Source organism: Triticum dicoccoides, chromosome 6B, assembly GCF_002162155.2.
Source record: "Triticum dicoccoides isolate Atlit2015 ecotype Zavitan chromosome 6B, WEW_v2.0, whole genome shotgun sequence".
NCBI classification, from domain to species: Eukaryota; Viridiplantae; Streptophyta; class Magnoliopsida; order Poales; family Poaceae; genus Triticum; species Triticum dicoccoides.
Genome location: NC_041391.1, coordinates 691984337 through 691993010, shown reverse-complemented (window position 1 = coordinate 691993010; position 8674 = coordinate 691984337). Strand labels below are relative to the sequence as shown.

The window sequence follows — 8674 nt, the reverse complement described above, 5'->3', positions numbered from 1 at the left end:
GCAAACAGCGCTAGTACGCTGCCTTATTTCTAGTTGTTAATGACCAATATAGATGGTCATAGCCTTATAAATTGTTGTGGGTTGCAATGACTAGGCACCATCTCATCAGTTTTGCCTATGTGTCATGTCCATGTGTCAATTTTTGCCCTAGGTTCTGAAGCAACCTATATTTCTGTTATTCCAAAAATTCCCAAAAAATTCTCATAAATTCTTTGGATCATATCTTCATCAAATATGTCAAAAACCTTCCTTGCCTAGTTCAAAAATAATTCAACAATATTCATTTTCCTATTCTGTTCAGAGCAACACTTTGTGAAGGAAGTGTTATTTATATATTCATGATTTCCCTAAAAATTTGTGAACACATTCTTCTTAGTATATGATCATCCTCAGCCAAAACACACGCCCATTGGCCATGTGCATTTCCATACCGCTAATCAAACACTTGGCTGCTAATTCATATTTGAGCATTGTTCGGTCTCCTCATGAGAATCTTATGTTATAATTTTCTTCCTAGCACCTACCTGGGGAGTGCCCAACCCACTAGACAATCCTAGTCCGCCCAGAACGCATGGCAACACCATGGTCACACGGTGACCATGCGACGGGCATGCGAGCTTACACGCTCTACAGTTGGGGCCCTCAGCCACCGTCCAAACCTCGACGTATCGCCACCAAACCATATTTTTTGATTAAATAGGTATTTATGTACCTAGAAATGATTTTTGGAAAAAATAAAGAGCAAACTATGAGGCAACTGCAGTTCAAATTTGACCCGCTTCCTACTGAATCGACGGGAATTTGTCTTTTTCACCAGAGGTGGATCAAAACTTTTGACACCCAACCATTTTGTCAATTGTGCATTAAATGTGGCCTATTATTTTATAAAATTTATTAGGTCCAATTTTGCAACAAATATATGGCAGGTCCTTCACAAAAAAAAACTCATTTCGGGCACTCGGAAAATGGGAAATGTATTTTCCGTGCAAAGAAAATGAAAACTCCCTTAGGCAACATTGTTTGGAATTCCAAGATGCATCCTTGTGCACAATATAAGATCATTTGAACAAACTATGCCATGAATGTGGCCATAAGATTGATCATTTGACTTGAAAGCCATGAATCTTCATGCATGATAGCTCATTTCTGAGAACACTTTTTTAAAATAATTGCCGTATTAAAAGTTTATAAGTTTTCCTGATAACTTGGTCACATATAATGACACAATGTGAATGTTTTGAATTTTTTTGATTTTGTTTTGAATTTTTTATGCCCGTTTGAAACTGCGGTCAAAACGGCGGGAATAACCGTTCCTAGCTAGTGGTTGAATCTTGGAATTTTTTTCGTGTTTCTCTGATTAAATAGATACTTATGTACCTAGAAATGATTTTTGGAAAAAATCAAGAGCAAACTATAAGGCAACTGCAGTTCAAATTTGACCCGTTTCCAACTGAATCAGCGGAAATTTGTCTTTTTCACCAGAGGTGGATAAAAACTTTTGACACCTAACCATTTGGTCAATTGTGCATTAAATATGTCCTAAAATTTTAGAAAATTGATTTGGTACAATTTTGCAACAAATATATTATAGGTCCTTCACAAATAAAACTCATTTCGGGCACTCGAAAAATGGAAAATGAATTTTTCGTCCAGTGAAAATGAAAACTCCCTTAGGCAACATTGTCTGCCATTCCAAGATGCACCCTTTGTGCACAATATGAGATCATTTGAACAAACTATGCCATGAATGTGGCCATAAGATTGATCATTTGACTTGAAAGCCATGCATCTTCACGCATGATAGCTCATTTCTGAGAACACTTTTTTAAAATAATTTCCATATTACAAGTTTATTATTTTTCCTGGAAACTTGGTCACATTTAATGACATAATGCGAATGTTTTCCAATTTTTTATTTGTTTTGAATTTTTTATGCCCGTTTCAAAATGCAGTCAAAACGGCGGGCTTGACCGTTCCTAGCTAGTGGTTGAATCTTGTTTTTTTTGATGTTTCTCTGATTAAATAGATAATTATGTACCTAGAAATGATTTTTGGAAAAAATAAAGAGCAAACTATGAGGCAACTGGAGTTCAAATTTGACCCGCTTCCTACTGAATCAGCGGGAATTTGTCTTTTTCACCAGAGGTGGATCAAAACTTTTGACACCCAGCCATTTGGTCAATTATGCATTAAATATGGCCTCGTATTTTAGAAAATTGATTAGGTCCAATTTTGCAACAAATATATGGTAGGTCCTTCACAAAAGAAACTCATTTCGGGCACTCGGAAAATGGAAAATGTATTTTTCGTGGAAAGAAAATGAAAACTCCCTTAGGCAACATTGTTTGGAATTACAAGATGCACCCTTATGCACAATATAAGATCATTTGAACAAATTATGCCATGAATGTGGCCATAAGATTGATCATTTGGCTTGAAAGCCATGCATCTTCACGCATGATAGCTCATTTCTGATAACACTTTTTTAAAATAATTTTTGTATTATAAGTTCATTATTTTTCCTGGAAACTTGGTCACATATAATGACACAATGCGAAGATTTTCCATTTTTTTGAGTTTCTTGAATTTTTTATGCCCGTTTCAAAATGCGGTCAAAATAGCGGGCTTGACCGTTCCTAGCTAGTGGTTGAATCTTGGAAAACTTTTGAAGTTTCTCTGATTAAATAGATACTTATGTACCTAGAAATGATTTTTGAAAAAAAATAAAGAGCAAACTATGAGGCAGCTGCAGTTCAAATTTGACCCGCTTCCTACTAAATCGGCGGGAATTTGTCTTTTTAACGAAAGGTGGATCAAAACTTTTGACACCCAACCAGTTGGTCAATTGTTCATTAAATATGACCTAATATTTTAGAAAATTGGTTCGGTACAATTTTGCAACAAATATATGGTAGGTCATTCACAAAAAAACCTATTTGGGGCACTCGAAAAATGGAAAATAAATTTTTTGTGCAAATAAAATGAAAACTCCCTTTAGCAACATCGTTTTTCATTCCAAGATGCACACTTATGCAAAATATGAGACCATTTGGACAAACTTTGCCATGAATTTTGACATAACATTGGGCATTTGCCTTATAAGAGAAAAAAAGAAAAAACTACATAAGCTTCTGATTGGTAGAATTACTTGTGGCTTGGATCTATGACATGGCATCCATCCGACCATTCCATCCGTCCATCCATCCAACCCACGGCAGCAAACCCCCCTCTCGAACCCCAGTCAACCCCATCCCTCGTGACCTCCTCTCTCTCGCGCGAACCCTTGCTCTGCACCCCTCCCTTGCCGCCCGCCGCCTCCGGTGGCCGATCCTGGCAACCTCAGGCAGGAATCCCGCCGTCCTCCTCTCACCCCCACCGCCGTCGATCCTTCCCCGGCCACCACTCTGTACCGCACCTCTCCCTCTCTCCCATGGCACCAGATCGGGCCGACGAGGCCAGTCCGTGACCAGATCCGCCACCACCATAGCGGGCCTTCTGGGTCCGCAACGTTGTCGAGCTGGATCCGCGCCTCGTCGCACGGCCTCATCCCCTGCGCCACGGGCTTCTACTACGTCGCCCGCGCGCGGGGATGCGCCTTCTGGCGCACATCCATCAGCCACATCCTCTGCACACCCCGACCTCATCCCCGCACCCCAGGAGGTCGAGGACCGCAAGGACTTGGAGATCGGCGAGATGGAGGGCAAGCGTCGCCTGCGTTAATCGGCGAGATGGAGATCGGCTGCACCACGACGGCGACGGGCCGACGCTGGTGGACTTGGAGCGCAGGTGGCGGATCAAGCTCGTGGCGGCCAAGGGCGTGCCATACCTGCAAGAGGACTGTAAGTCGCTGGATGTCTCCATTGATTTTGATGTGAACTTGTATGACTGACTGACGATGCACTGTTGCACTGCATAACTGGCCTCGATTAAATGTATCTTGTCAGGTCATTCTAAGGTCATCCATCGCGACATCAAGGCGGCCAACATCCTTCTCGATGACAACTTTGAGCCCAAGGTAAAAATGCATGACGGGATCATGTTGTTTGGTTGGAAGATATATTCTGAATGTTCATCTCTGATTATGATCGAGCTTTTCTGTCTCGTGCAAGTTGCCGACTTTGGGCTGGTCAAGATCCAGCATGGAGATGACAACCATGTTTCTACCCGGGTGATGGGGACTTTTGGGTAAGCCTAGCATTCCAATTTCCTTGCCGTTACGTTTACCTGTTCCTGACCTGAATAAAACGCACCCAATGGCATTGACTGGTTTGGCACGTACATGGTGCCGGAGTACACCAACACCAGGAAAATAACCGATCGGTCCGACGTCTTCTCCTTCGGCCTCGTGCTTCTGGAGATCATCACCGACAAGAGACCGATCCTGGCCGACGAGCCCAACAAGGACGACGAGACTCTGGTCTCTTGGGTCAGTCGTTTTTACCCTCAATCCTGGCCTCTCAAGTCACGAACTGTACTTTCTTTGTCTTACTTTTTTCTAAAGTTCAGTTGAGCTATGGAGCAACACTATGCAGAGCACTAGCATGTTTACTGATTTTTTTACATTTCTCCTCCATGACTAGACTAACGGCCCATGTCAATATACCATCATCAGAGAGTAAAGTACCCTGCTCCTCCATTTTGCTTTTGATGATCTGTTCTCGACGATGTTGTACCGTAGTCAGTTTTCGACGATGATCTGCATATAATAGGTCCTTTTATTAATTGAAAGAAATGCAGCTCTGTATCCTAAATTCAGGACGACCTCCAGGTAATATGTTAACTCATATTGCCACCTAGGAAAAGATTTGAATTAAAATCCAACAGATATATTGGAGATGGAGACCAACACTTACTAACCTTTCTTTGTTATAATTATTGAGAATCACCTATAGAGATAAGAATTTGCACGTGGCATCTTCTAAAATAACCTGCACACTGCACCACAACTATTGTAACTCAGTGAGTATATATACAATAATATATAGGATTCATCTACAGCAATAACAATTTCCACACAACATTCTGTAGATACAAATCTTCAAACAACATTTGCACATGTATATATATTTGGGTGCTAGTAAATTATAGAATGTCTATAATACCATGTCTGTACTATGTGCCAGTGTAGCTGTACTGATGCTTTGGGTTTCATCCGTGCAGCAGAGGACAAGAGCTTCATGGCCAACCAAGGCGCATGGTGCTCGCAAGCGATGAATGGTGGTTGTTTGACATAGGCACGGACGAGGAGGACGGGCACGGACGAAGGAGGACAGAGCACCTCTCTTCTTCCAGGTTCTTCTCCTTACCTTCACTTCTTGTATGTGCCTGTGCTGCAGCTCACGCATGGTCTTGTTTGGCCTGCAGGTCAGTGAGCAGCATCAGGAGGAGGAGCTCAAGCACGACCACCAAGAGGCACCACCGCAGCAGCAGGTAGCATGTCCATCTCCACCTCCCTCTCCCTCTGCTCCCAATCCTTTTTATTAGAATATATTGAGTACATTCTGTCAACTTGTGTAAGTAAGAACGAAAACTAATTATCTAAGGTCCTGTTATTATTACCTATATATGACATTGCTACTGGATTGCCTAGCGCCCCCTGTTCATTGTGGGCTAAACTTGTATTTGCTCAATGCATGTACTGGTATTTGATATGGTGCATCACCATAAGATCATATGCCGGCTAGTCATGGTAACTGTATGATTCTATGCCTGCTAGTGATGGTAACTATATGATTCTATGCATGCTAATCACAATAAATGTATGATTCTATGCCTGCTAATTATGTGACATGTGAACTGTATGATTTTTGTTTGCACTCTGTTATGCTTTGTTAATCTTTACTTGTCATAGTGTATTACTTTAGGATTCTATTTATGTAGTCATAGCGATTTGCTTGCTTGATGACATTGAAGTTGATGTCTGTAAGAGGTTGTTTGTAGCCATACTAATAGTTAACATGATGTAGTAGTTTTATCTTTGGAATCCCTAGCAGGTACTAAAGTTTTGGATTGCATATTCCTTTTAAATTTATTTTGCTAGTTTAGTGCCACCTCTTGAGTTAAATAAGAACCTGGAGTAAGCTATTGTGCTGTAATTGTTGTGCCATTGTGTGAAGTATTGATATCCATTTGCATCTTAGCAGAAATGGCTACTTGTTTTTTGAGAAATCTTCCTTTGCAGCCTTCTCTCTGTTTTGTATTTGCTAGAACAAGGATGTTATTCTTTTTGGGTGTTCAATTTCTTTTGCTTGTTGTGGCACCTGACGCATAGCAGTTGTTTTATCAGTCGAGCTTTTTTTATAATCATGCATTTGTTACTGTATTTCCCAGAGTACATTAGTACAAGATTACTTTCCTGCTAGTTTCAATCGGATGTTTATAGACTACTACGTATGTTCAGGTTCATGTAGCCATACATCTATTCTCCCACATGCTCGCCTGTATCAACTTGCGCCAGCAAATTTTCCTGTCATAGTTCTACCTTTGGACAGGCTCTTGCAGTGTTAGATTTTATCTTCTAATTTTAATTAATCGATTTGGCTGGTTTAGTGCCACATTCTAGCTTTAAGAAACATGACATGTTAAGCCATTGTGTTGTTATAGTACGTTGAAGTACTTGCAAAGCAGTTGAAGCTATCCAATCGTGCTATTCTGTGTATGGATATTCATTTGCTGCTACATGTTCATGCTGTTGCATTTTGATGATCATGAGTGTGATGCATTTTGATGATCTCCTTGTACCAGATGAGTGTGATGCGTATTGACCTTCACCTCGTTCTTTCTCTCGCAGACTCGAAGGAGACCATATGCAAGGCACCTCCTCTTCGGTTGTGAGAGTGTCCAGGGGTCATGGGTGCGGCTAATGCCTATGTCTGTGGCTGCACTTGACACTGCCCTCTCTTTAAGGGCACATATCATTTTTTATAACTCTGCTATATTTTCCCAAGTCTTTATTATCTTGCCTAGCCTTGTCTTGATATGTATTGTTTGATGCTAATTACCCAAGTTAGTGCATGATGTTAAGGATAACCTGAGAACACTTGCCTAAGTTTATAAGATATGACATGTCACAGTCCAAGCCTGCTGCTCTTTCAATGCTTTTGCTGTTGTGCTTCTCTAGTTGTTTGAATGCTTCTGCTTTTGTACCTGATGATAAGGACCTTTCTTTTCTCTCGTGGGTTAAAATAATGGTGTGTGTGGAAGGTTCTCTTGCTGTATGTGAATAGCAGTCTGATGTTACTTGGCAAATATTTTTTATATGATACGAGGGAAGAGCTACTATCATGTGCATGGAAGGTTTTCAAGTGAGCACTTGTTTGTTTGTTTAGTACTTATGTAGTATGGGAAATATGTATAGGTATGTCCATGTGATTTTTAAGCATGCTTACTGCCTACCTGATACAGAGTTCTGTAACTGATGTTCTTTATTTGATAGTCTATAGCCTCTTATAGTTGAAAGTTGAATAGTTACAGTATGTGTGCTACTATCTCTTATAGTTTCAGAAAAGTCATTAATTTATCTGTCTTGTTCTATTAATCCTGAAGATCAAACTCACATGCATATGTTGCTTAACCTGACTGGCTTGAGTATTGTTCTGAATGGATTATACTACAGATTCCCTTCACTGTTTTTCTTCTAGTTATCTCATAGGATTACTCATGAGGCACATCTATTCTCTCCATTTTTTAGAACAAAAATGTGATTAATTTGGCATGCTTATGAGGAATGTTGAATATTTTTGTGCATTAGCTTCTTCTGGGATTGTTTTGGTCGATTTGTACCCATTGGTCCATTATGGTGCTGATCCTCTCTCCATTTTTTAGAACCAAAATGTGATTAATTCAGCATGCTTATGAGGAATGTTGAATATTTTTGTGCATTAGCTTCTACTGGGATTTTTTTGGTCGATTTGTACCCATTGGTCCATTATGGTGGTGATCCTCTTTACTTTATTTGCTGAATAAGCTTGATCTTGGACTGATCATGTATATTGGAACGTACAAGACTCATGTGGAATTAGTTAAGTTGATATCAAGTACATTTGTTGCATGCTCCATTAGTGGTTTATACTTGAAACCTGGCTTGTCATTTTTAGTAAATATTACATCATCAAAGTTGTTTTATGCATGATGTTGGTAACTGTATATTCTCCTAACAGTTTTATTGTTGTATGCAGGCTGATTGGAGCCTATTTTTTCCTTTAAAATACTATTTTTTGATATCAGGTGCTCATTAAGCTGTCTAAGAACAAGCAGATCATCATTTCACCATTTTCGGCTGCCCAAGTTATGTCATCTCTCTGGCCTATTCTAGTCAGCACTATCTTCTTTGTTCTTGACTATAAAAATTGATGCATGTGCCTTATTCTAAAGTGGAAAATCATTGGAAAAATCACTGTTAGCTTGTAATGTCTGTTAACTTGTACTATGCTGGTACTTATCGTTTGCAAAATATATCTCACATTTTGATGTTATGAGAATGTTATATGCATGGTTTCTTGTTAAATCTAAAATTCTGCAACAATTTTTTTATATGCATGGTTCCCTGTTAAATCTAAAGTTTTGCAACAAATTTTCATCGTTATGAGAATTTTGTATTCATGGATTCACTTGATTATTTTTCTACCTTTTCATAATTTATTATTTGCAGATGCTGGCCTTCATTCTTTAAAAG

At 39.7% G+C, this 8674-nt stretch overlaps 1 long non-coding RNA gene across 3 annotated transcripts; it reads left to right on the top strand.

Annotated features, from left to right (window-relative positions):
* The first annotated feature begins 3228 nt into the window (after positions 1–3228).
* Positions 3229–8474, top strand: LOC119324164. 3 transcript variants are annotated; one of them, XR_005156791.1, is made up of 7 exons: positions 3229–3839; positions 3945–4015; positions 4110–4185; positions 4306–4426; positions 5161–5292; positions 5365–5430; positions 6791–8474. It is a non-coding gene; the product is annotated as an uncharacterized LOC119324164 (long non-coding RNA). The 3 variants fall into 3 exon arrangements; XR_005156792.1 differs by having other exon boundaries at positions 4110–4426; positions 5164–5292; XR_005156790.1 differs by having other exon boundaries at positions 4110–4426.
* The last annotated feature ends 200 nt before the right edge of the window (positions 8475–8674 follow it).